At 43.7% G+C, this 26,780-nt stretch overlaps 1 long non-coding RNA gene across 1 annotated transcript; it reads left to right on the plus strand.

Moving 5' to 3' along the window:
• The first annotated feature begins 15,409 nt into the window (after nt 1–15,409).
• On the plus strand, nt 15,410–22,744 carry LOC146199684 (uncharacterized). Its single transcript, XR_014704765.1, has 3 exons — nt 15,410–15,514; nt 17,388–17,537; nt 22,396–22,744. It is a non-coding gene; the product is annotated as an uncharacterized LOC146199684 (long non-coding RNA).
• The last annotated feature ends 4,036 nt before the right edge of the window (nt 22,745–26,780 follow it).

Here is a 26,780-nt window from a genome sequence, read left to right on the forward strand (position 1 = left end):
GTCACTCTGGAGTGAGCAGCACTTAGCAATACACGTGCTTGTTGGTCGCGAAAGGAAACGAACGCTTTGGTAAATTAAGTGGTGAGGGCAGAAAAAAAAAAAATGAATGAATCAAGAAAGAAGGCAAGATTTCAAATGAGACACGAACAAGTGTATGTGAAAGGCTGGAAACAAAATAGCTCAAACAACCTGCTCGTGCTGAGTTGTCCAACATCCGTTTTTATTACGCCCTTTCTTTTTCTCCAAAATAATATACGCTTCGTTAGCGCTTATTTTTTGTCAGATTACATCATTACAGTGATATGCTCGGATTTTGTTTGGTCACTGACTTCTCCAACCTGTATCACGCACGTGCGGTAGGATATACACTGCTATGGCATGACATAAATGAGGAAAGGCTCAGTTACGAGTATAAATTATAGGGTGTCACTATATCAGAGTGGGATAAGGGAATAGCGAGGTGCCACTGCGTGCGCATGCGCATAACACTGACGCCGATAAAGCGAGGGGTGCACAGAATATCGCTATATATATCCCCGCCGACACTGTTCTAAACTGCCTTGCAAGGTACGAAAGAAATCAGTGAGGATTAGAATGTAAGCTGAGGATAGTGATAGCTACCTCTAAGATTAAGAAGTGGAAATTAGACCGACAGCACGCATGCAATACACTGATGAGATAGCTGGACATGTCTCTCACATAGTAGCAGTGCGGACTTAAAAAAAAAAAAAAGGAAAAACAAAAGTAGTCTGGGGAAGGACATGGCCGGGTTGAATGACGAGGTCAGGAAGTCTGCCGCAAAGATAGTGAGGCCGTAGAAGGCTCTCTGCGCGCTTTCGTGCGTTTACTGCCCCGCTACACTTCTTCGTGGGAGCTGTAGTGAGCCAACTATTCCTCAGAGGCAAGTGTCATTGAACAAGGATATATACTTCAATTCAAGTTCACTGGGGGCCCTATCCTACGCTATCGACTCCATTTAACTGCGCTATTCTTTTGTCTCTGACAAGCCATCAAAAGCGATTACTTTCCAGTGCTCTTTCCATACTGTATTAAACAATACTCCGTTCAATAGTGTATACACTCGCAAAGAGATTTCATAGTAAATTGCTCCGAACCAGCGCTGCCTCAATCGACCTTTCGTTGGACGTATAGGGAGTGAAAAGAAATATTGCTGGAGCGGACATTGATTAAGCGCAGTCCTGACCGTCCGAGATTGCGTGCGAGAGCGGCCGGCGGTGCGCTATTTGTAAAGCGGCTGGGATACTGCGCGGGCGCGCGCACTCACGTCATGTGTAATTAGACGGCCCATTCGTCTCGCGCCTGTGTTACGACGTCTGGCCGCTGCCACGCAGCCCCTGTGCAGAGCGAAGGCTGATATAACCGCATGCGAACGCCATAGCGTACCTGTCAGAAAGCACGGTTCTCAAAGTGCAGTAGCAAGAAGAAATAAGTAAAAAAAGAATCAAGAGTGATAGATGGTGAGAAACACCGACTAACCTGCATGGTTCTTATCGATAAACTTTGTGCAAAATGTGCGTTTATTTTCTCTCCCTCTCTCTCTCTCTCTCTCTCTAGATAGCGTCATCATTCTTTCCAGCCGTCCGCATTTTTAAACCATCTATAAATGCGTGCACCGAAAAAAAAAAAAAAATCCTGAAGGTAAATGACAAGAACAAAAGCTTCCGCGGCTCTCGGTTCAGTTCGTATACAGTGACGTAAACGAAGTTAATTTTAAAGAAAATTGCAACACAAAGACACACGTTCGTCATGCAGGGGAAGCGTCATAAAGTGCAAAAGGTCTGTCCTGAGGGACTGCTGGCAGGTAAACAAATCGCTGAGGGGCAGTATCGCCGAGGTGAGAAAAGTGTTCCCTAATTGGGAGGAACAGCGCCCTGAGAAAACTCTAACGGACGGGGAGTACGCGGACAAGAAAGCAGAGGAAAAAGGGGGAAAAAAGTGTGATAACAGAGAAAATCTTCGTGCAGCCCTCTGGGGCGCAAACGAACGTACGCACGGAAGACTCAGTGGAAAGCAAGCGAAGGTGTGCGTGGCGCTGCTATCGTGTTTATGTCTAGCGTGCTCGCATCCAGGCATCATAGTTATGTCTGCGCATGTGTGCACCAGATAACAAAGAGACGGCTCTAATTTAATACAGGACCTCATCAATAAAGCGCCCCGGGTGTAAGAGGGAAACTGAAGACCGGGAGCAACGGAATTCCTTCGGAGGAGAGGTGGAGGGTATAGTCGTAAACAGAAGGCAAAACAAAACGCCTGTGCTTTGCCACTGCAGCTGAGTTGGAGATGGCTTGAAGTAAAAAGGAGATTGTAGTAGAAGCGACACAGATGCGAGGGTGGGCTTAATTTGTCTGCACAAATGCTGCGCAACAAAGAAGAACAGCGCAGGCTATTGCGCAAGGATAATGTGTTCGGTGTTTCTTCGGGGCGCTCGACAAAAAGGAAGTGGATGAACATATTTGGGAAAACGGTTCAGGTAAATATATAAAAAAAAGTTGGCAGAGGCTTAGCTTGGTTAAGACCGCTAGGTTGCGAAAGCAATACCCATGGCTACGCCCAGGTTCAGCTAATGTTTGGCTGGCGGTGGTGCTTATGTATATGCTTGTTATGTTTAGACTGTGGTGGTTATACAATGATTCACTCTGGATACGACATGGCGTCACTTTATGTTTCAATTTTATTTAAGCCAATGAAGACGCTGTGATGGTCTGTAAAGATGTGGCTCTTTGTTTGCACTTCTCTTATTGCATAGCGATCCGCGTTTCTGTATACAGCTGTATAACGTCACAACACCTGTGGCGCTCCTGGCGGAGAGAGCGGGAGTTAGGCCGCTGTTCATGCGCACCGCCGTCTCTCACGGACGGCGCGAGTTGGTCGCCCAGCTTTGAGGCGTGACGTCACACAGAGGTCATTCGAAAGGTCATTTCATGTGCACAGCCGTCGCACCGCAAAGGCTTGAAAGTGAAAGTAGTATTGTTTTCGCAATAAAAAAAGAACGGCGCTGGAATACTTAGTGCAATTAAGAAGGTAAATCTAGCCTTTTTCTGTATCATTTGTATATAGTACACACTGGGCTGGCATTATAGAAAGGCTACCCACTCGCAGCTCTCTTTCGCAAGGGAAATCTCTATTTGCGACAGGGCGGCCGCTGTAGAGATGCGCGCATTTATTAATGAAAGTCGTCGCTATTCTTACAACGCAACTTAGATAAATGCGAAAATAACGCGCGGCCAAAACTGCGATGTCTGCGAGTTTCGACGATATTATTTGGCTCGTGACGCACGACGAGCCAACGTGCCGAGCAGCAATTCAGCCCAGGCGTCTGTCCTCTCGGCGCGACGTCATGGCACGTTTAGACACGACTCGAGGTATGTCGGTCGGCCTCAGCAATCGAGGATCTATGCGCTGATAACATCAGCGATGGGGCATCCGGAGCGGTGACTGGCCTCCTCCGCTGTACGGGTTATTGCATGTAAGGGACGCAGCCCGACGTTATTGCACACCCGGCCAGTTCAAGCCCGTCAGAGAAGCTGGGGGGCCTCGATTGCGCAAAACTGTCTCGCCTGCCTCAAGGACATTCCCTTGCCTTCTCTCAAACCCACTCAACTCTATTAAGGAACTACATAAATAAGTTTAACTCGATCCCCTTCACTGTCGTAGCTGCATTGGCTTTTGTCCTGGTATACTTTCATTTTCGTCGCAGGGCACTATGTTTTTGCTACGGAGCTCTGTAACGGCCTATTGCGGATCTGAAAGAGCCGCGCATTCGTAGATGATACCTTGCACTTTTCACCTCATTCGTTCGATAAGCTCGTACATATAGTTTGGGCAGCAACAACGAAGGGCGAGGAAAAAACGCAAAAATATTGCTTCTTCATCACGAAGTACCCCCGAGATACGAAGGATGAGGAGGCACGCTTTATTCTTTTCTTTAATGCAGACCAATATACTTCTCGAGGGCAGCAAGGCTTTGGAGCTTCGAGCTTTATCACTGTTTTTTTTTTTTTCTTCTTCTTCTTTTTTTTTTTTTTTTTGCTGCTCAGGGTTAACGTAAAAACGGGACTATTTTAGTTTCGATCCGGCTATTTAATAAATAATTGCCTAATTCGTGTTTTATTTCCGTTTTTTGTTCATTTTTTGACATGGTCGCCTATTTTACCAAAAACAATAATTTTGATGTTCGTTCTGTAGGCGACATAAAATAGCTTTCTTGTGTTTTATTTTCAGAATAATTTCTTCCCGTTTATGATCCCCGGCAGTAACTACGATGGTGTCTTCCGTTTCGTTTCAGCTGTCAACCACAACGTTGTTGCTAGCCAGCCTTGAGCGGCAGTTATCTATTTAGTATCCAGCTTATTAGTTTTAAAAATGAGAGAAAACGTGCACTCACCAGAGCGCACGCGCGTACGTCGGAACAGGTGTGACCTTGTAATTATACTGCATGCAGACCGGATTGTTGACATTGCTCTTGTACCGCGCGATGGGAAAGATCGCTCCTGCATTTTCCCTGGGCCCTCATCAGATATGGAACCTTCCGAAGGGCACCCTATATGGAGTGGACCATATGGAAGGCACGGGGCTTATCAGCTGCTGCTATATACTTATATCCTAAAACAAACAAAAATCCAGCCGTACGACGAGCTGCAGTATACCTGTTAATAATAGGCATGCCGCTTCTCTTAGCTCCAGTCTTTTATATTTTTTTCATAAGCGCTGATTATATGTATTTACGGCCTTATAATCGAATGGCTTAAAGGCTAGGCTGCTAAGTGATTCAATTGTGAGCGTAGCCACGGAAACCGGATTGTTTTTTAGCGCAGAAAGACAGCGCAGTGAAGAGCGAAGCGTACAGGGCTTCTTTCTTTCCTGCGCTGTCTGTCTGCTAAAATAAAAAAAAAAAGCAAGTCCACTTATGCAGCAACCAGCCTGTAAAAATGTCAACGGAAACCGGCTTTCGCTTTAAAGTTTTCTTCGATCGAGAGGCGTTGTTCAGCGCAGATATAGACCAAAATGCAATGAAAAATTACTGTAAGCAGCAGTATATTTTGTTTGATGAAATAACAATAAGAAAAAAAACGTATCCGCATGTACACGAGCGTAAATCGGTGCAGGTAAGAAAACTGACCCGCATAGGAACCTCTAAAATCTAGCAAAAAGCGACAATCTCCTTCCATATCTCTCACCTTATATATGTAAGTGACCTCAGCATTATCTGCATTCATTAGTGGATAGCATATAGGCACACGTTCGTCTCCGCCAGTATCTCCACTATGACGTGGCCCCTATCATGAAGCTTTATTCTTGAACAACCAGACTGCAGATACGGCTGCTTTGCCCATTCACCACGAAAAAAAATAGTACGTTGATCGAAAATTATATAATGCAATTTGTTTGCTGATGGAACAATGCGTTCAGAACAATGCATATTAGGATAAGCCCTGTCGAGCCTATATAGCGTAGGAAGAGTGTAGCTCGTATATAAACTTTAATAAAGTCTGCCACTCAGCCGGACAATAGCCACTGAAGGGCGAATGCCTCTCTCATATTCTTCCAATTAACGGCCGGTCCTGTGCTAGCTGCATCCACTTGACCCCTGCGAACTTAACCTCATCCGCCCACCTAACGTTCTGCCGGGGCCTGCTACTCTTACCTTCCCTTGGAATCCAGTTTGTTACACTAAGCGACCATCGATTATCCTCTGTTCGCGCTGCATATCCTGCCCATGCCCATTTCTTCTTCTTGATTTCCACTAGAATGTCAGTTACTTGGGTTATTTCTCTGACCCACTCTGCGCGCTTCCTATCTCTTAATGTTACCCCTACCAATTTTTCTTTCCATGGCCCGCTGCGTTGTCCTCAACTTAAGGAGAACCCTCTTCGTTAGCCTCCACGTTTCCTCCCCATAAGTGAGTGCAGGTAAGATGCAACTGTTGTATACTTTTCCTTTGAGCGACACCGGTAACCTGCTAATTTGCGGCTACTTGCTAAATTCAATATATCCTAATCTTATTCTCATAGTTTCCCTTTCATGGTCCTTTCCTTATACACATATTCGCCTGCCACTTCATGTGCTTCGCTAGTTGTTGTTAACTGCTGTTCCTTCCCAAGGCTGTAGAGCATCAGCTTTGTTCAGCACAAATGGGATCACTCATTTTGTACGTCGCCCACTACTGTGTCGGGAACAGAAAACGACGCTAGAACAAACATCATGCGCCCGCTTTATTTTATTATGCACTGCATAATAAAATAATAATTTCTAGATAAAGCAGATATGTATCTAATGGAGGTTAAGCTGAATACGAAAAGCTACCTTCTATTTAGACAGATTTTTTTTATTATTATTAACGATGTTTTATTTTATAGAAGCGAATACATTAAGAGAAGAAACGAAAGTATACGAGACAGCCAGATCGACCACCTCTGTGCATATACTTGCATTTGAGTACTTCAGAAAAGAGGGCACAATAATTGTCTTTAGCGTTGTATGTTTTGCAAGGCCTGCATGATGAGCCTATGTATGCTTAGCGAGAAAACAGAGGCAACGGGCACCAAAGAGCTGTCGGGTGTGCGACAGCGTGTGCATACAGTAGGGCTGCCAACAACCAGACCCGAAAGCGTATGTCGGTTTCCGAGCTTGTGTACTGATCACGCCCCAGATTGCAAAGAGTGGCGGAGGTCCGTAATGCATCCTATTCAGCTCATAGCTCGGCCGTGTGGGAGGAACACACGAGCGGCCACACGTATGCAGATTTGACGGGAGCGCAGAAGCGGTTTCGGCCGAGCAAAACACGAGCGAGATAGCCAATCTCGTCTCCCGGTAGAGTCACCGTCCGAATCGTGCTTGCTTTTTGTTTAGAGAACAAAGAGAAGTATCAGTTCCTGCCATCAACTACAGTTGCTGCTGACTTCGCTTTTGGAGAGAAAAAAAAAAAAAAAGAATGAAGCAATGAAAATAACAGAACAGAAATCGAGGTCGAAAGTTATAGATCCAAAAAAAAAGAAGTGTCCTCATCAGATAGGATTTCTGCTTCACTCTCGACCTCTCTATTCTCGTTTTTTTTTTTTTTTTTTTTTTTTTTAAATCTTAAACCGCGTTTAAAGCAACGCGAATGAGGTCGGACTATATCAGCTTCTGGTCTCTCATCTGCGGCACGGAGGGAGGTCACGTACAGCAGAACGGGAGCTGAGACGTCAGTGAGCCCGCAGCAAGCTATGACCGGCTAAGCCATATAGCTCTCGGTAAGACCAAATATGTCTTTGGTCGACGTGAATGAAGATACTCATCACACTGCAAGCCCATGGGCCGCAGCTCACTTGCTCTTTATAATATGTGGCCTGGCGTTTTCCACCCTATTTCTTTCTGCCAAAATACCCGAAACAAAAGAATCACGATAATTGCTGTGAGAGACGTAGACCAGCTTTTTGAGATAACCAACCCTTCAAGGGCGATCGTATGAGCTTTGAATAAATAGAATAAATTATGTTCCGTACCCTTGCGCGTCAAAATGCTACAATTCAGAAGAAGCGGTGGCACACTCCCTCGAACGTCGTAATGGTTGAAAAGCTGCCTTACAAGAAGCTTGGCGTCAGTGCATCAACCTTCGTTTCGTCAGGATTACCTTGAAGCCATGAGACGGGGAATGAAGGGCGCTCTGCATGGATACAGGCAGCCCGACGCACGTTGCCAGTTAGCTTAGCGTGATGCGCGCTACGCTATCGTGATCCACTTATGCGAAGGCCGAGCTACGCTTCGCGGATTCAGGTAGTCATTCATCGGTGCCATCTGCGCATGCGTCGACGGCTTCCTGCGGAAGTGGAATGCTGATGCCGTGCTCTAATTCTCTCCCGCGTCTGTCGCGCAAAACGTTGAAGATATTGAAAGAAAACTTTTGCATGTGAAAATTTCGATGACCGGCCGCTGAGGGCACCATTTCGACTGCACATACTATGCATCTTCAGGATTTAAATAAATTCAGTAACGCGAATACAAAAGGAAAGAGCAGCGGTCAGCCTAAAAAAAAAAAAAAAAAAAGAATGACCACCCCTTTTCGGAACAATGCATGCCTTTGACACCTTCCTGAATGACTGATCTGTTAAAACATACTTGCATCGAATGACTAATTTTATACCGGGTGTTTTATTGAACCATAAAAAATTTATAAAGGTAGGGAGTCTGAAATTGTTTTTTTTTTTCAGAAACAAATTTAATGCCGCAGCGGACGTAATTTATTGCAGGAATCCTTCCAATTATAGGCTATTTAATTAACTAATATCACTATATAACTTCTCAAATTAACACATTTGGATGGTAGTGCCAATGGGGTGTTCGAAGGCCTATATGTCATTGCCATTTTAATTTTTTTGAAATGAAGAAAAACTCATTTTCTAAAGCCTGGCGCTAAGGAATCCGGCATTTTTTCCCGCATATAATCTAAACTGAACCCATAAGGTGCAAGGGAATTGGAAAGGAACAAGAGGCCCACTGATGACATGTTTTGAAGTAACCATGACGCCAAATTCGAACTGCTTGCCCTACAGTGTAATGTTATGCACTTCCTTTTGCTCACTCGCTCTTAGAAACGGCCATGTAATTGGAGATGATTGTGCTTATTCTTGCACAAAACGGTGAAGAAAAATAATGTATCAAATAAAACTTAACGCAGACACTTCGAATTGGTTGGTTGGTAGGTTGGTTGGTTGGTTGGTTTGTGTGGTTTAACGTCCCAAAGCGACTCAGGCTATAAGAGACGCCGTAGTGGAGGACTCCGGAAATTTCGACCACCTGGGATTATTTAGCGTGCACTGACATCGCACAGCACACGGACGCCTTGCTTTTCGCCTCCAGCGAAGAGCGGCTGCCAAGGTCGGGATTCGATCCCGCATCCTTGGGAACAGTGGTCGAGCTCTGTAACCACTGCGCCACCCCGGCGGGGTGCTTCGAATTGGGCACCATAGCCACTGCCATATATCATCAGCGGACGTCGAGTTTCCATCGAGGTTTCTGCCCGCAGATTTGCTTTTGTGATTAAAAAAAGAAATCAGCGTTTTTTTTTTTTTTTTCGCGTTAAAGAGGTTTAGGTAACGTTCTTTTTTCCGTCTCAGAAACTGACCTGGCATTGGCTTGTCCACAGCTTCACACTTCCCATTGCCAATAACATGAAGTGCCTAGATGAGTAGTTATCAGCCCTGACTACCCTAATGTGTTAGCTGAAAAGTTAGTGACTTTTGGTTATTTAGATAGGGCTTACTGTCATTTACGTCTGCCTCGTTTCCCGGACACCCCCCCCCCCCCCCCCCCCCCCCCCCTTTTCCGGGTTCTTTTTTATTTTTGTCAGTTTTGGATTCCTACTTACGTCTACTTATTTCTGGGGTATGCGCCGATAACTGACTATGGATAGTGGCATAAAGGGCGTAAAGGCAGCATAAAATGGTGTAAGCTAGAGGCCTGTACCATCTTTAATGACATAAAATATTTTTGAACAACTATTTGTATTATTCAGCAAGAAATACGTACATGAGCCACTCTTCTATGTGGCTTGGCTCTCCGTATAGGCTTTACACGCCATTTTACAGCTTAAATACGTACGTCGCCGACATATATCCTGCCTTTACAGTTTGTCGCCTTCCCAGTGCGTACAGAATTTGGAAATGTATCTATGCACGGCTGCTAATGAGCTTAATTAAACGAACGAGCGGAATCAATAGTCTCGTACAAAACGTGCAGCTTTCTTCTCTAGATATTCGTGCGAATCGACACAGACGTAATTTAAAGGGATAGAGACACCAAATTTTCAAGCTGAGATGGCGATGCGACTCGACTTCTGAATGAACCGAGGTACTTTACAGCGAGTTTTATCCGCAGGCTTCGCTTGGAACATATTTTAATTTGATTTTATTCGTATGCCTGGAGAAATACCCTTTATGCCGCACCCATCGGCATCGACATGATCACGACGACGATTGCGCCTTTGGAAAGTGCTGTAAGACTCCATCATCTCTCACTTAAACAAGTTGGGTGGATGCATGGGTTGCTTACTTATCAGCACCTGCTATAGCTTCAATATTTTACTGTATTTGGTGAGCTTATTTGTTAGCGCCACATGTGACATAATTGACCTTATGTTACCTTGTCTCCATGATCCGATATCGCTTCTGTATGATCCTGTATCGCTTCTGTATATGATGTGCTTAAGGAGCATGCTTTTTTGTGTGTGCCTCATCAGTTTGTTCTGTACCTTTGTTGCTGCCACTCACGTTTTTCCCGTTTTTCACGTTTTTCACTCTTTTATGTCTTCATGAAAAATGGCAACTTGAATTAAAGATACCTATATCTTTCGTGCGAGATGTTTATTGGAATCGAGGATACATGAATCCCGTATACTCCTCTGAAGGGAATATTTCCCTTACAGCATTTACTACACAGCTTGGCAGTACTACTAGGTTATATTTGCCAAGCCGGTGGTAGGCCCACCGCACAAACTGGCGGTAAGCAGCGAATCTGTAGCATGTATTGCATCGACCACTAATACCAGTTGTTGCCTCGGCGGTAACCCTGGTTGCCGGCCTCCTCGTTTTCGACGGCGTTGCCCGGACCATGGGGTGGCCGGCTTTGTGACGGGCTCGCCAGCGGGTCAAACCGGTAATGGTTTTGTAGGCCCGCACTGGCGGCAAAATTTTCCTCCCATACATCATCGACGTCGCTTGTTGACGGCGAGGATGGCCATGGAGAAAACAACGATGACGACGACGAAGATGAAGACGACGACGACGACTACGATGTCATGGTCAACACGGACGCATGTGGTGTGTCGCGCACGTGTTTTTCAAAGGAGACAAATGCTTACGCCTCCGCGCCACAAGTTTTGGAGGTCACGTGATCACTAACTTATTGCGCGCGCGCGTCGTCGACGTCACGCCGCAGTTCGCGCTGATAACATTGGAAACCGAAACTGACCATGCTAAATCGCTGAGTAATTAATCATTCATGGCGCGCTGGAACTTTTTATACCACGTCTTATGATCAGTGGGTACCAAGGCATTAAGTAAAACCATAAAACCAGAACTCGAAATGTTGGTATCTGCACTCCTTTAAAAGAGCGTGATTTGAGGCCAGTTGGTGGGGCATCGTGAAAATAAAGCCACGGAAACGACACGGTGATGCAAGGAGACCACACAGAGTGTGAACATGAGCATACGAAGCAACTGCAAGCGCTACGATAACAGCCACGTCGTAGATGGCATGAAAGCAGAAAAAAACAAAAAACAAAAAGATAGTAAACCTTAAAGTGGGTGGAAACTTGAGAACACAATACAAGTGCAAACTAACCGATACCAATCGGCACAAGGATGACCTGAAAACCGCGCAAAGACGACAGAATCAAAAAGAGCAAAAAACAAAAAATGAAAAGATGTAACTGCCACGGAGGACAGCAGTTAAAGGTATGGTTGGTGGGCTTATGTCTGCGCCTTGTAAGCTTTAAAAACTTAGCAGTTCGGTTGGAAAGCAGAGTTCTGAAACCATAATCTGTGGCGCATTCAGGTATATTTCATGCGCAACACGCGTCGTGTATAAGATCCCGCTCAGCTGCGGCCGCTTCTTGCCAGACGGGTATAATATCTAAAACTACCCGCTTGCAAGAGCCTGCGCTCTCTCTGAAGAAACCTGGGGGAGCATGACTGGCCCACGTCTGGCCTTTCACTGACTGCTATCCTAAGCTTAATTGCCCACATATTATAGGACGCTGGAAAGGGGCAGGTGAAACGAAAAATAGTCGAAGCTGAGGCTATCTTGGGGTCACAGCCTCATGAATGTGTTAGCAGTCCTCGGTGTCCATTCTGGAAGAGAATTCATTTTTCTGTCTACACGACTCTAAGTTTCTTCGGCATAGTTCGTAGTGCTTTTCCAGCGTCATTACAATGCTCTGTGATCGTTGTTTTTTGTATGCTTATGTTTACGTGCACCAATCCACTTAATGACTGTTGTCAGATTACACGCGTCTGATCCATATAAGTCAAGTGTGTTCTCAATATGTTATTTGTCAGTATCGCTCTGTGTTGTCTCCTTGCGGAGCCGCCGGGTCGTTTCTGCGGTTTTATTTTTGCGACACAGGCGGCCGGTCGATCAACTTTTGAGGAGCTCGACGAAAAGCTAAATACTGGCTGCCTTGATAAATACCTTTCTCGGCTTTCTCGGTTTTTTAAAACTGGCTACAATGGACCAAGTTGTCCGGTGTTCTTCCGGCATTGGATGTTCCGGTTTTTAAACATGGCTACAATGGACAATGTTATCCTCTGTTCTTCCAGTATTGGATGTTCAGTTTTTTAAAGATGGCTACAATGGACCAAGTTGTCCTGTGTTCCGCCGTCGTTGGCCGTTTCTTTTTAAAACTGGCTACAATGGACCATGTTGTCCAGTGTTCTTCCGGCGTTGCCCGTTCAGTTTTTAAAACTGGCTACAATGGACCAAGGTGTCCTGTGTTCTTCCGACGTTGACCGTTCCGTTGTTTTAAACTGGCTGTAATGGACCATTGCAATTTGTCTTGTGTTTTTCCAGTACTAGCTATCCCTGTATGAAAACTGCCCACGATGGACCGCTTTTTCCCCTGATCTCGCAAATGTCATTGCCATCCTAAAAACACAGCTTTAATGGGCTGCCGAAGTGAATATTTTCCGTTGACCATTCAATCAAAACAAATTCTCCATTTTTATGGTTGAATACACGTGCGCTGGACGCCAAACCGCGGCATTTAATTCCGACAACATTTCAGCCGATCGTTCGGACCTCACCAAGTACCACGTACGGGACGACAATTAATATAACGCATTCAAGCACGTACCGCTGCAACTGTCTGGATTCGTCTTTTCGGTGCGCTCATATGCGGCGCATTTTTGGGGGTCAGCTATATGTGTTTATGGTTTTAGCCTATTGGCATGCATGCAGATTTCGTCGCAGGCGCATACGCTTGTCGCACAATTATATCTAATGATAGCACGACCGTGCGACCACATATGTATACCCCAGACCGGCTAGCACTCACGACCCAATATGCCTGTATTGGACGTCGATTACATCCCTGCATCTATACGTAACCTATAGTACAAATCCAGTTGTCAGTGAGAACGCGCATAAAAACGAAATCGTGTCGCCATAGCATGTTCATGTGACATTAAATTAGTGATTAGAAGGTAGCTTTTTCATTGCCGAGAAGGAAAACGTACGTTGCCTCACGTTGAAGGAACAAATGACCATTTTCTCAGCGATGTTATTGTTCTAGTGCTTTTGTATTATCCATAAGGAACTACGCGCAGCATCGTCTGTTTACCTGGAGAAAGGACCGAATACGATGTGTGTACTTTCTAGACGCAATCACTGGAAAACGAAAAGCCGGAAGACTCGCGAGGTTACCATTTTAGTTTTGGGCATTCACACGGTGGTAAAAAAAAATGACAGTTTTTCGTGCAGACTGCGAGCATGAAGGCCCCGGTACATTTATATGGCGCACAACATATATATCGCCAATAAACAAAAAAAAATAGTTTTTTCCGCCTATTAGTTTAGAGTTTGACCATTCCAACCGCGCTAGGCGGTGGCAAAGGAATAAAAAAAAAACTGTGAGGAATGAAAATATTGTGCGCTGTCGAGTCATTCGAAAAAAACGAATGCAACCTACAAACACTGTTTTAATGAGGCAGTTTTCCATGCCCTTTCCAATTCTTTCATTCTACTAAAATGATTTGGCATACGTTGCTTGCTCATTGAACGCTATCGTCTTTTTGTGCAATCCGCGTTAAGGTGAAGGTGATTGCGAAAAACGTCTGTGTATTGCCTGATGCCACAGCGCTTCAGGACCTCGACGCGCACAAAATTGATTCTGAATCATTCATTGCTGTGTCTGTCACCGTCGATTTGCGAAGTCGAGACAAAACATGAGCGAAGAAATATTGTTACAGCTGGAGAATGATGAGGACGAAGTGGCGCTCTCGTTTGTGGAAGATTAAGAAAAAGAAGTGCGTCGAATGGGCGGCCCTCGTAGCCTGGCTCCTTGGCTGTTCCTCAATGTATATATCTTTAATCCTCTTTTGTAAATATATTTCTCCCTGTTACAAAATTATATGCCAAAATTTAAAAACCTTGAACAATTCACAAATTCCGTAGAATGTTCACAACAGCGCGGTGCGCTATAATTGGACAAAGGCTTTATCGATGTGGCCATAATTACTTGCGCAACAAAATTATGCAAGGTGTATTAATGGTTTTGAAAGCTGAGGTAGTGTAGAATAGGTGGAAAAAGTTTAAACAATGTGAAAACTGTTTTTGTTTTCCTAAAAATTTTCACTGTTCGCTGTTTTCTGTAAATTAGCGCGATCGTATCTCTGTATCCAAATGTCTTAAAAATATGAGCTTTAGCTGTTTGCGGATAATTATGCTGAGAACATATTGTGGAATTATTGCTGCTCTACCATGAACCTTTTCTGTAATAAAGGCCTGCAAATTAGGAAAATTTTCGTTTCCTGGGCCGATGTTTAGAATTTTTATAAAAACATCTACTCATACCCGAAAAGCGAACATTAACTGAATACAAATAAAAACATGTATATATTTAGTCGGATAATTTACAGCTATCTAACTTGAGCATAATTTGTATAATCTATAACCAAAGTTGGCCAGAATAGAAGAGAAGCTCGGAACTCCGCCTCTTTGACATTATTAATCAGTCATCACGCAACAGTATATAATATTTTGAAGTAGATATAAAAGGTCGAACGACCATCCTTTGTTCGATCATAGGTGGCGAAAGGGAGGGGACGCGCGCATTTGTCGATGCACCAGCTGTATGGATTTACGCAAGAATGTGGATGGTAGATGGGGAGGCTTTCTATTTTTTTAGAAAATGTTTGTCCGTGGTTGGCTTGAAGAAACAATGCGTTTGCGAACACACAAAACAAAACTATTTATTAGAACTCGACTCGAGCGGTGCGCGCTGGCGGCCGCTCATCGGCACGGTCCGAAGTCACGGCTGGCCGGCGCAAGCAGAAGAGGGCTGGGTAAAGGACGAATGGAATGTTGAGAGGGTCGTTGGTCCTTCGTTCCCACGCGCAGCCCTTGCGAACACAACACCGCGGCGGGAATCACGCGCTGGTTGAGCGGGTCGCTGTTCCCCCTCGCCTACGCGTCTACGTGCAAGACACAACAGACAGCATCCCCAGCTGCGCTGCTGTGCGGCCTCCTCCCGAAGCGTTCATTTCAGAGCTTGTTGGAGACGCTACAAGACTTGTGACAGCTTCTTAAACCTTTCTTTAATTTCTTCCCTCATTAATTTTCTTTTTCATTGTGCTGTGCATAATTTTCTCTTGCGCCTATACATGTCCATGTGCTCCGGTTGGTGCTTGCTACATATCAGTGAATAGCTGAGCTGTGAAATGTCGCCGGAGTACGGATTACAGCAACGGCGGGGTACCATCGGCATTATCATACTCAGTGAACGCCGTCATCTTAGACCGTGAGTATATATCTTTGCAGCATGCCATTGCTTCATAATTGGTTCTATATAATCTCCTACCAGTCCCAAATGTTCTCTTTCCTTATTCTCCTCGAAACAACTGCGCGAAGCATGACTTCAAGAACTAACCGAATTTTCGTCCGGGTTACATGCAAGCAAGTGCGTGAACTTATTTGCTGGCTGCGATATGAATAGCATTTGCGCCGAAAACAGAGGAGCCGTGCGTAACAGGTGTGTATGCCACCAACACGTGACAGAACACTGCAGGCAGCCATTTGGGCAGTTTTTTGACTGTGCAGCGCGCCGCAATCAATTAGTAACCAGATACTATGCGCCCGGCTTTGTACATATATTTTGGACAGCCTCTCTTCTGCGCGCAGGAAGCCATGTTCACACAGTTTTTGGATTTTGTTAAGAGTTAAGGGCAGTTTTTTGTTTTCAGATGTACAGACGAAGTTTTGAAAACTGTTCGTGCCGTCTGCGCAAGCGAATTTTACAGTGGGGCAGACATGTGCGTGATGCCGCTTGATGACTAGGCTATAATTAAGTCATAATGAACCTCCACTTTTATAATGGTTAATATCATATTGAGGAATTGAAAGCCGTGAACAGCGCAAGTGAGCCCCTTTTCAAAATTTTCTTAATCGACGCCCCCCTTCTGAGCACGTGCCTTCAGGTGAGGGCGTTATCAGAAAGCGGCGACAATAGGAGAGCGATTTCGCAGACGCCCTTCGAGGGCGGGGGAAAATAACAATACAAGCAAAAAGGCACATCAGCCGTGTGTGCACTGCGTCCCTGTCACTGCAAAGTAAACAACGTGCACGCGGGACACAATGTACAAAACATTGACGGCCGGTATGAGGCAACCATATCGTCCGAAATATATTGCTCGCGAAGCGCTCGATGACGGCGCGCACTTTCAGGCGAAATAAGACAGGACGTCAGGTCCGCCTGTTCGGCAATTACAGCTCTTTGTACCTCACGTGCCGTACCGTATGCATGAAGTGCACGCCATAGCCATCGTGCAAGAATGTTGAAACCGAAGCAGCGATCCACGTATTCTAATTCTATAGGAAATCATTTGGGAGTAGAAAAGAGCAACTTAATATGATGTGCATAGTTCTTTAATGAACGATATGTACAAATGGACGGTTGAATAGTTACAGTAATGGAGTGTTCCGCTAGAATTGTTTACGGCCGTGACCGCAATAAACATTACTCATATTGCTCTTAGCTTTAAGCTCTGGCATTGATAAGCCTATCTAAAGAACCGACTGGCAGTGACAGGTTGTTTACAGCTGTTGATCAAAAGGTAGGCCATCATGCTATTATTGCAGGCATATTTGCTTCTTTTTGTACCTCTGTTTACTAAAACTTAATTTTGTTCCCCATTCCTAGGGACGCTGCACCTCTTACAACACTCACTGTTCAGTCGCTTTTATTCAAGTATACAAAAAGGAGGAAATGCGCATGCACTCAAACGATAGCCTGTCTTTCCGTTAACAGCTGCAAATAACACGCCACTGCTCCTCGGTACCTCGGATGAAGTTTTCAATGGGGTTACCTGAGATGCCTAGCAATTGCTGTAATATTTATACCAATCACTGCAGTGAAACAGAAAGGTAACACTGCATCACTTTAACTGCTGCATGCACCTATAAACAAGCCTTAATTTATTGCCTATTCTTATAGACGCAGGACCTCTTACTATAGGCTTTGTTCAGTAAGCAACCGTCTTTCATTGCTTCAATTTCTATCTCTCCACCACTTTCTTGTTGCTCTGGGTGTGATCATTTGATTTCATTGTTCAAATCATATTGTTTTATCATGTGTGAATGATTTTGCCTGCACATACATGCTTTCATTTTTTTAGATGCGCATCGGGAGCGTTTTTTACGTAGAAGTGGATCGATTGAGTTGTATCACTGGTGCGAAAACCGACAACCCCCAGAAGATATGTGTCCTGTGGTTGGAAGGGCAATAAAGAAGAAGAAAATCAGCGGAAGAGCCTGCCTAAAAAAAGGTAGCACTGCATCACTGTAACTGCTGCATGCACCTTTAAATATGCCTTATTTTTATTGCCTATTCTTATAGACGGCGGACCTCTTGCTATTGGCTTTTTGCAGAAAGCAACCGCCTTTCATTGCTTCAATTCCTATCTCTCCACCACTTTTTTGTTACTTCGAGTGTGATCCTTTGATTTTATTGTTCAAATCATATTATTAAATCGCCGGTGAATGAATTCACCTACACATACATGCTTTCATTTTTTTTAGGTGCGCATCGAGAGTGTTTTCTACGTATAAATGGATCGATTAAGTTGTATCACTGGTGCGAAAACCAACAGTTCGGTATACCCCCAGAAGATTTGTGTCTTGTGGGTGGCAGGGGTATAAGGAAGAGGCTAATCAGTGGATAAGCCTGCCTAAAAACTTACAAAGATGGTGCAAAAGCGAAATGCTGATCAGGGTTAGAGTCTGATTACTTCTGTTATCCCATTTCACTTGCTAGGTGATGTGACATATATGAAGCACCAGCACCTTAGTATAATTTGGGGTATACTCACTGAAAATTGTGTAGACATTAACTTTTTTCTCGTTCAATTATTTTGAGTGACGCACGAATTAGAATAAAACGAAGTCATCCACACGTCTAATGCCCATAGACATTAGATGCGTGGATGAGCTCATTAATTGTGTTCCTATGTGAGCATGCAATATTTTGTCGAATATATTAATATGTTAAAAGTTGATTTTTTTACTGTTAACCGGAGTAATACATATGCTCCATATCATAGCATTATTCGCCTGCAGTTTGTATCTGCTCTTTCCTAAATTGTATTCTACAAAGTATACGTGTGTCATCTCGTACGTCTATTTAATTAGCGAACAATTTGCAATCGAATCCCTTTTGTAATGTTTCAGCTACAAATAATGTATGACAGTTGTGACAATATAGGGAGCTTTAGGTATAACATATAGCGCGAAAATCTTTAATATATGCGATGATATTTTTATTCACCGCATTGGCTAAACCAGCCTGTTGAAGAGACGAAATGAAAACAAATATGGATGTCTTCGGACAGGAACAGTAATCGTGGTGCCATGCCCATTTTTTTTTAATTAAATTTTCCTATGTCGTGGGCTACTGTCTCGACACAAAGGAATGACCCTTAGGTTTGCCAGATGCGGCGTAGTATTCTCGAAAAAAAAAACGCCTATCACTAAAGCTAGAAAACGCCGTTTTTGTCGTTTCAAAAAGTTGCACGTTTGGAGGCCGGCTGGTTGCGTAAAATTTTGTCATCCACTGTTTTTTACTCACCGCATTTGGGTAACGTTTACTTGTATAAGAAGTATTAAAAGTGTGTTTCATTAATGCAGTTGATTTAGTAAAAAATCGCAAACTTTGCTTCAAGAACAACGCGCTACAAAAATGTTAATGTTCAACCTTACATACTGGCGTGACGCATTGCGTTGTTTGCACTAAAATATTCTGTGTTTATTACGCAGGTCATATTGTTAATTTAAGGCAGAATTTGGAGCTCTAAGCTGTTATGTGTGTTCTCTGTAACGCCACCAAAAGTATTATGCTGGAAAGCGATTTGCTTAAGATTGTAATTATAAAAACTACACATTGAAAAATCATCTTCAAAAATATAGTATTGTTAGTGGTGGTCAAAGCTGACAAATGGAATAATATATTAATAACCTAGATTGAATACTATTGCACCTAGCAATAAAAAGAATGCAGGAAAGAGAAAAAGTTCAGCCTTCACTTGCGTTCTGCCATGAAATTGACAGAAATAGTGAATTAATACCATTTTAAGCTATATTAAGTATTTGTCCCAGAAGCAAAAAAACGGTGTTAAGCGCTGACAATGTTTTAAATTTTACTTAAGGTAAAATGTTACTAAATTAAGCAAATACTAAATTGAAGTTTTGATGCCTATTCCATAAGGGAGAGCGATATAAGCACATCTATAGAACAAAAACAAGCATTTTTATATTTCTAATATTACATTTTACAGAATTCAATATATTTAGTGACTCAAATTAACAAAGTACTTTGCATTGTTTCCACAGATTTTGATAAAAATTGATGTTGCGGCCGTTTCTTCAATTCTAATCAGTTTTCCTTATTTTACCATTTTCTTACTTTTGTCCAATTTCAAAATAATATGCAGATACACACACAAATCTAGAGCTTCAAATTTTTTCAGAAATAAAGAATGGAACCTAGATAATGTAGAAAAATAGTTTCTGTGCCAAGATATTATTGGATCTTGCAAGAATGCAGGCTGAGTTTGGCCATTATCAGCACAAGCACTTGGTTTAATATTTAATGTTATATTTTTAAACAGTATAACGCAACACTTTTTAGTCCGTGATATTTTTGAGGTACTGAAGATTTTTGAGAGGGATTTGAAAGAAAATCGAAGATGATCTTTTTTTAATTGCAGCAAATTTGCCCTTTACTGCTCTTTTCGAATTCTGAGCAATTTTGATGCGTTGTGGAGAACACACCTAGTGGTCTGGAGCTCCAGATACTGCCTGGAATTAAAAACATGCGTCAGGAAGTGAAAACATATTTAGTGCAACCAACCTAATGCATCATATGCCAGTACATAAGGTTGAAAATGAATATTTTTGCAGCGTATCGCTCCTGAAGAAAAGTTTGCGATTTTTTAATAACACAACTGCAAAAACAAAATTGGTTTCTAATAGTGTTTGTAAATATAAAACCTGCATATATTTAGTGAGTAAAAAAGAGCAGATGACAAAATCATGGTATCCAAACTTGCAACATTTTGAAATGGCAAAAACAGCGTTTTCTACCTCTAGAGATATACCATACAATTGTTTTTTTTTTTTCGAGGAAACTGCGCGTATCTTGAAAAACTAAGGTTAATTCTTTTGTGTCTAGATACTTGCCCACCACATATAAGAATTTCATTGGAAACGAAAGATGGCCATGGGACCTCGATTATGTTTCTTATCTAAGGCACCCATAATACGCTGTGAGAAAGCGAATATCAAGGGCATTTTTTTAATATGCCATATTTCGAACGGTTGTGCCATCTAAGAAAATTAGAAAGCTAGGCACACCTTAGGTGTAGCCAGCCCTCACTTTCTGTTACAGCTGCATTTGCTAAGCTGAATTAATGCAGTTGATTACTTTATTTTAGCCACGAATATAGCGCTATTACGTGTCAATTTTAAAGAAAGGCCGCAGTGACGCGATTCCTGTAGAATTTGTAAGTGAAATCTGTAAACCTTACAAATTTACCCATATATATGATCTCTTGCAGGTTTTATTCAAGCTACATTACACCTGCTGCGCCCCATAGCTTGAGCCAAGGGTTATAAATAAACCATTAGAAACAGACGATGGAAACCGGTGGTGCATTGCTGGCAGCCACTTAGGACAGCGCAGAAAATTTTTATTTTGTACGTGGGGAAGTGAGGTTATTCGCTTCAAGTACTAAATATTCACTTTAGACAATAAATAGGACTTACAGAGTCGGTGAGCACGTTCGGAAACCCCTGTTTCAATATTTGCGGTTAGAAACCTCATGTGTACCTTTTTTTCCAGCTGTAGATAAATTCCGGGTTATGTAGATACCGAAACCGTTACCAGCCCATTCGCGCACCTCAACTGTGCTGCTCACAACATGATTTTGAGCGGACAAAACAACCTGCCGCTAAGATTGCTAGCCCCATGCATGAGTAAGGGTGATATGCTGGCGATGGTTGCTTCGCGTCGGCCCTTTGGCGCACATGAAGGCTCGAGTTACAATGAGCGCGCCGAACTTTGCAATGCGGCTAATGACTACAAAGCGGTAAGGATATAAATGAGTTTAACAGTATTTTTCAGCTGTAAAATACAAATACAGTCTTGTTGGACGATGTGCTGGCGCGGACGAAGAAACCATAGGCAACTTGTAGTTCTAACGCTACACAGGGCTGTCGAGCCAAGCCAAGTCCTCAATTGTATTGTCCGGGAATCAGATTTCTGTATTTTCGTGGTTTTCTATTGTATCTGGCGTTCAAAATGCAGACGTGAGGGTTCTTTATCACAAATATTCAAACGTGGATTGTGCCGGTACTCTTCAAAGTAGCAACACCATTTATTGTGTAAGGCATTAATCTGGAATTTAGGTAAATAATGTCAATAAGGATTCCAAACAAAACCTTTTCTGTGGCGCTCAAGGTAGCTTCCAGCAATATATATCTGGTTTCCTTTGCCTGCCTCCGAAATGTTTTTTTTTTATCCCTTGGATCAAATTTGCTTGGACAAGCAGTATATGTGTAAAAATGATGCACCTGTGAGCTACCCATTTAAGTGAGCTCCCGTTTAAGTGAACTACCCACAAAACCAGTCAAAAGCGTATATCAGCTAACCAGCGGCCAGTGCAGCAGTCGTGGGCTTAGATCGCTTGTGTATATTATATCTAGCCATTTAAAAAAATGAAAATGGTCGACGAACATTCTCTTGGTAACGATTATTAGTATAAACTGTTTGCACATCGCAGAAAGCATAGGAGCGGCAAAAAACTAGCGCGCCAGTCATATGCGGAGACAGCCGATAATCAAGCACTAATTCCTAGTGTGGGATGAAACACTGGCTGTCTCGGCCGTATTGCTGTGGAGGCGATCAAAATGCAACAGGGCACATGCTATGCAATGTGTGTGCGTCTTTCATCCTAATAAACCTAAGGCAGCTGAAACTAGTCTGGAACTCATCAGTATAGTGTTTCTCATTGACCATAAATTTCGGTACATGAATCCTGGAATTTTCTACATCTTCCTAAAATAATGCGCGCCATTTTATATGCCTCGTAATAGTGTTGTAAATTTTGTTTCCTCATTGTTTTTGTGCAGGTGCCATTTGCGAAAAAGTTGGGGTGGACGATTTGGAGGCACACGCATTTATTCGCAGGTGGCTGCCTGGTTCCTGTGACAGGGGGGGTGGAAGAAAAAGGCGTTATGCTGAAACCTCCCCTGGCGAACCAGGCATGCCACCTGTGAATGCAATTGCAGGGTCAGCCTCCTCACTACGCCTATGAGTGTGCCCTCCAGCTCCCTGGCCCCTTCCACTTCCCGAGAGCCCGCCCTGCCCTGACCAACCCTGCCACTGCCCCGCTAACTGCTGCTGTGTGTGCCCTCAGCGCTGGCTAGTAACAACTGCCGTCTATAGTAACAATTGCAATAAATATTATCTTTTTGTGAACCATGCCCTTGTTTTGTGAATATCTACTGGTTGCTCATGAGCAACAATTTGAATTTATATGGCCACTCCTATTTGAAAGGCCAACATTGTCCCAGCAAGTTCGATGTGCTGTCACGAATATGGCTAGAATGAAAAAGGCTGCATTTTATGGCCTGCACAGGCAGTGCCACAAAATGTGTAATCTTGACATCATCAATGGCACATGAATGGAGTAGCCGGTGTACTCAAACCATTGGATTAATATTGGTATCGACAATATGCGGCATGAATGGAGTAGCCAGTGCACCTGCAATGGCTAACCATTGGTATGATACTGGCATTGACAATGGGCCATCAATGGAATAGCTGGTATTAAACAAATATTGGTAATACAATGATGGTATAATGCTGGACAGTATTGGCAAGAATCATGGTGCATGAATGGAAAGTCGAATATTGTGCCTACATTGGTGGCTCCAGCTTGGTTGAACACTGGACCAATCTTGGAACGAAAGATGGGCCAAGAATGGAGAATGTAGTAAAATGCCCAAATGCCAATATCAGTCCAATATTGATGCCATTCTTTTCCTGTGATGAACCATTGTTGGACCAATGCTGGTGTGCTGCTCTAAATATATTTGTAGTGCAGAGGTTAAGCGTCGGAGAGTAGAACTCAAAACACTATGTTCGCTGCCACAGCTATCTGTACGTCATTTTTTTTTCGGATTTAACAGCTTGTTTTATTCCTTGCAAGGACATACAAGTCGGATGTAAGTTGGAGTGTGTGGCCTGCGACTCTGCGCTTGGGAAGGAGAAGGGGAAGAGGAGAATAAAGATGATCGTGATGGGGCGATCATGTGGTCAGTAGCAGTATGAAAACGTACACAGGCACGGGAACTTATATATCACAGGCGCTATAGTCGAGACCCATGTCTCTCTAGGAAGCGGAAAAATGCCAGCATTGCTTATAGAGCATCCAAATTCTACGGCCAAGCGGTTGTAAGTCCTTCGAAAGAGGCCTGCAACTGCCAAAGGGCTTCAAGAAAGCTGCTGACGTTAGCTTTTCGCGATAATATGCTGGACACATCGCTAGTACTTGACCCGCAGTCTCAGTTTCGCCACAAAGTGGAGCATTCCGAGGCGTCAGATTGTAAAATTAAATACAAGGACTTGCCTGTGAATGTAAAAATTTATCCTGGAGAAAGTCAGTTTAAATTATTCTTCGTGCGAATTCTTTGTAATCCTGGTGACATTGTTTCTTTTATCTCAACAGCGTGACTTCATCAGTGCTTCTCTCTATCAACACGAGCCAACAATGACGCAACTTTTTCATTTTTTTTTATTTTGTTTCTGACACACGGTATGGCACTTTACCCCATTTGCTCCCGTCCGTTCTTATAGAATTCGTTTCCTTTTTCTCTTTCGTGCGCGAAACGCCGAAGCGGCAAACAGAGGACCGTGCACGATTAAGGACAGTAAAGTGCAAAATGGACAAGTGCAAGCAGCGCCGATCGGAGATACCATCGCTCCTTTGCCAAAGGGAGCAAAAAGATCATTTTCCTCTCACTCCGAGCACCTCGATGACCCCGCTCATTCTATAGTTTTCTATACCTTCATACGTGTGCGTGCGTGTGTACAAGATCGATACGAGCATCGCAGGACCGCCCGTTATCGACAACACCGGACGTGATCGACCGGCAAACTGGGCGGGAAGTGAGGGCGGAGAAGAACAGTAACAAAGGCAAAAACGAGAGAGGCCTAAGCGCTTCCAGGAACTATCCGTCAGGGCTGCCCGACAATCCCGCCCGTAAACGTGACATGGGGAGCTGGACTCGAGCGCCGAGATATAACGCCGACGTCGTGGCCGCTGCCCGGACCAACGTGTATAGAGCTCAGGGCTGAGCTGCTGTTCGGGAAACGCATTAAGCCCCTTTGCCGGCCGAGTATGATGGAGACTGCGACCCGGACTCTGCGCTCTCGGGATATAGTATACAGGGCTAATACTGTGGAGTTTATTATTATTTTTTTCTTTGGTAATTGTAATTTTATTCAGTTTGAAACTCGAATTGGTTAGAACTTTTCGCACTTGTTAGAAGTAAGAGAAGTTCATGTGCACGAAAAATAATCTCTTTCTAATGGAGTGGCTCGTGACACACACACACACACAAAAAAACGGTTTGATGAGCGCTCGCAGTGGTTCATTTTTAAGAGAGCCGGATTTTTTTCTTTATTGTATTTGAGCGATAGGTGACTCTTCCCGTTCTATTCGAACGAATGAATAAAGGCACACGTCTCGAAAAACACGGAAGAAGCTTTAACTGGCACATTATGCAAGAGATTTCTGAGATCAATGATCCAAGCCATTAGTATCTCACTGACAAATCCTCACCGGTGATAAAGTTAGCGCCGGGCCTAGCCAATACGTCACCCATATTTCTCCTCAGGCGGTTCCTGTACATCTGTGTTGTTTTAAGAGAACGGCAAAACAAGCTAAGGAAATGAACTATAGTCTATAACAAGCGGAGAGTCAGGCAAACGGCAGCACAAAGCATTGGGCCAATGTTGTAAGTACGACGGCAAGCAGTGGCCCTACATTGGGCCAGCCTAACCAGCATGCTCCCAACATAGGACATGCCAGTCAACACAATGTCCAACAATGGCCCAGTCTAGCCAGTGCTCTCCCAGTGTTGGCGCTGCCAGTAGCCAACACTGGCTAGCTTGGGCCAAGATGTACAGTGAGTACCCGATATTGGCACTGCTGTACATACAGGATGTCTATGTTGGACCGAGACTGCCGTTGTTCCTCCAATAATGGTCGCACGGGTTTTAAAACTGGCTATAATGGGCCAAGCTGTCCTGCCTTCCTCCGTCATTGGATTTTCCGTTTTTTAAAACTGGCTACAATGGACCAAGTTGTCCTGTGTTCTTCCGGCATTGGATGTTCCGGTTTTTAAACATGGCTACAATGGACAATGTTATCCTCTGTTCTTCCAGTATTGGATGTTCAGTTTTTTTAAAGATGGCTACAATGGACCAAGTTGTCCTGTGTTCCGCCGTCGTTGGCCGTTCTTTTTTTTTTAAAACTGGCTACAATGGACCATGTTGTCCAGTGTTCTTCCGGCGTTGCCCGTTCAGTTTTTAAAACTGGCTACAATGGACCAAGGTGTCCGGTGTTCTTCCGACGTTGACCGTTCCGTTGTTTTAAACTGGCTGTAATGGACAATTGCAATTTGTCTTGTGTTTTTCCAGTATTAGCTATCCCTGTATGAAAACTGCCCACGATGGACCACTTTTTCCCCTGATCTCGCAAATGTCATTGCCATCCTAAAAACGCAGCTTTAATGGGCTGCCGAAGTGAATATTTTCCGTTGACCATTCAATCAAAACAAATTCTCCATTTTTATGGTTGAATACACGTGCGCTGGACGCCAAACCGCGGCATTTAATTCCGACAACATTTCAGCCGATCGTTCGGACCTCACCAAGTACCACGTACGGGACGACAATTACTATAACGCATTCAAGAACGTACCGCTGCAACTGTCTGGATTCGTCATATGCGGCGCACCTTTGGGGGTCAGCTATATGTGTTTATGGTTTTAGCCTATTGGCATGCATGCAGATTTCGTCGCAGGCGCGTACGTTTGTCGCACAATTATATCTAATGATAGCACGACCGTGCGACCACATATGTATACCCCAGACCGGCTAGCACTCACGACCCAATATGCCTGTATTGGACGCCGATTACATCCCTGCATCTATACGTAACCTATAGTACAAATCCAGTTGTCAGTGAGAACGCGCATAAAAACAAAATCGTGTCGCCATAGCATGTTCATGTGACATTAAATTAGTGATTAGAAGGTAGCTTTTTCATTGCCGAGAAGGAAAACGTACGTTGCCTCAAGTTGAAGGAACAAATGACCATTTTCTCAGCGATGTTATTGTTCTAGTGCTTTTGTATTATCCATAAGGAACTACGCGCAGCATCGTCTGTTTACCTGGAGAAAGGACCGAATACGATGTATGTACTTTCTAGACGCAATCACTGGAA

This window comes from Amblyomma maculatum, chromosome 2 (genome assembly GCF_055883805.1).
Source record: "Amblyomma maculatum isolate TAMU_Amacu chromosome 2, ASM5588380v1, whole genome shotgun sequence".
Classification (NCBI taxonomy): Eukaryota; Metazoa; Arthropoda; class Arachnida; order Ixodida; family Ixodidae; genus Amblyomma; species Amblyomma maculatum.